The sequence below is a fragment of the Aplysia californica genome, unplaced genomic scaffold (genome assembly GCF_000002075.1).
Source record: "Aplysia californica isolate F4 #8 unplaced genomic scaffold, AplCal3.0 scaffold00249, whole genome shotgun sequence".
NCBI lineage: Eukaryota > Metazoa > Mollusca > Gastropoda > Aplysiida > Aplysiidae > Aplysia > Aplysia californica.
This window is the reverse complement of record NW_004797519.1, coordinates 869238-871778: the sequence shown is the minus strand read 5'-3', so window position 1 is coordinate 871778 and position 2541 is coordinate 869238.

The window sequence follows — 2541 nt, the reverse complement described above, 5'->3', positions numbered from 1 at the left end:
GTGTGTGTGTGTGTCCTGGATAGGCATGGGCTGGACATTGGACAGATAGCCTACATGTAGGCCCTTTCCGTCGTCCACGGGCATAAAAGCCTCTTGTCACACACTGACAAAACCACACAGACCCCATTTGCCAGGCCATGCTTGGCCCTCATGAGACTCATCTATCTGTGAGGACTGTGGGGAGAGAAAGGGGCGGAGGCTAGGCCTCCTTCTCAGAAACTGAGAAGGCCTTGGTAGAGCGGAGGCTAGGCAAGGGCGGAGGCTATACGATCTTACACTATCTGAGCGTCTTGGGTGTAGGGTATATAGTTTGTTACAGGGGCAATATAATTCGTTCTTCCCATTGCCTGTCACTTGACACCCAACCTTCGCCCAAGTTTCTTTGTGGGCATGTAAATGTACATTGTAAAAACCTATGTCAGCGCAAGTGAGTCTGCATGTGTGTCTGTCGGTGTATGTGTCTCTGTGTGTGCGTGTGTACATCCTGGTGGATAGATTACATAATATGTAATATTATTATATATCTATGCACCCGAGGTCATAACTCGTAAGCGACAATTTTTGCGAAATCGACTTTTTCACACCATCACTGTGCCATCACATTCTACTGTTTACGGTGCATACGCCAACAGAAGGTTAACATGAAAAAAACCTGCATAAAGTGTCTTTTATCGCATGTAAACAAAACTCGTAAGTTCACCGCTTCCCAAACGCATTTGTGATCAGAACTCGTAACCGTCATCCTGCCCCTTACAAGCTTTGATTACAACTGAGTGCGGTGATTTGAGACAGGTCATCGACGCTAAGAAGTGGTCAAAGCAACCCCTATCTATGTTTCGTACCTGAGTCACAATGTTTTCCAGTTCCGACACATTTTGTATCAGTCACAATCGACGAATCGTCATCTTCTGTCGAACCTACTTCATTTCTGACATCTACTTCACCACAGCCATCTGTGCCACTTATGGTCAATCCTGAACCATCTTCTCTTCCTGGTTCACCCCGTTGTCCAAAGTGATCACCCTATACATGAAATATGTCACTCACCGCTGACTCGGTACCTCCGATTGCCGAGCCTGCATTAGTTCTGATACCCCACTTATCAAATCCATATTCAGTCACCTCAAGTCTCACTCGAGGTCGACCTTGCATCACTTTTCTGGTCAGATTCCCCTGATCATTCTGTCTGCTCATATGCCGTTCATTGTGGAAGCAAAGTTGCACTCTTAGCCTGTTTCACCACAGTACATTTCGTCTGAACCAGATCATGTGGACAGTCTGAGTTTAAAAACACACATTACAATGGAAGAAAGTTCCAGCAGAACGAAGCAGAACTTCCAAAGAATGGATTTATGCAAGCAAGGTCAGGCATACGTCTGAAATGATAAACACAAACCCGTATCGGAAATAAAAAGGTCATGTGAATGCAAGAGAGCAGGATTGAAGTGCAAAGAACTTTCTGAATGTTAAAGACAGAAAGTTCTCAATTATATCTGGCTCCAGTCCTGAGAAAGAAAAGCAGTAGACATGAAACACCCAAACGGAAGAGAGTCCTGAGCACCTATAGAAATGAATAGAAGTTGAATATCTTCTGGAAAATGAACGCTAGAAACTCCGTGTTTGCAAAAGCCTGTACCTCAGGACAACAGCTCTTGATGATTGATGTATTAGTCGGAACATTGTACTGGATAGGGGCATTTCTGTCACCAATGAAATTGCCAGTACAGAGCGTTGCCCTAACACTGTGCAAGGGACAACCTTCACTACAAGAAAGCATCTGAGCAAAAAAACGTTTCTTATTGGCGGTTTCTTTGAAAAGTTGTCCAAATGGAGTTCTCATTACTGTCGAAAACAAAACGGGAAAGTTGTATACTGAACCAATTTTCAATAGTATACACGGACTTCACAGAATAAGTATATTGCGCTTTGTCACCATAAAAACAACAACCGCATTTGGCCATCTCGGCATTCAGGGGGATTTTCCTTGAACAAAATATGTCTGTTACTCGTCAATGCGACCTGTGTGTGGGCCATATGGCCAGAAAAGTTGGTGATGAGATTTGGAAGCGTTTTAGTGAAGAAAAGTAACAAGCGCAAGCCTATAAGGACAACGATAAGAAACTGGCTGCAGCTAGCAACAGTAAAAAGCTGTGCTATCGCCATGGACCTTCAGTCTGTCCTCTTTGCGCCTTGCCTTGTCTACAAGTTCCGTCCATTTATTACAAAACTAAATTGTCCGTGCACTTCTTTACAATAGATAACTTAGTGACAAAGGATGCTACGTTTGACATAAAGGGGAGGGTGAATTGTCAACTAGTTTGCGTTATGAACAATTAACTATCTTCAAACCAAAGCCAACTGTGAAAAGGTGATTTATCTATTCAGATGGTTGCTGTTAGCAAAATAGAAAAGCTGTTCTAAGACACGTTGAGAAGACACCACATGAATTTATTCACATTGTGTACGCCATTATCATGCAAATAGCCCTCTGTTCAATATCACTTGTTTCATCATTATTGTACATAATGTATTATATAATAT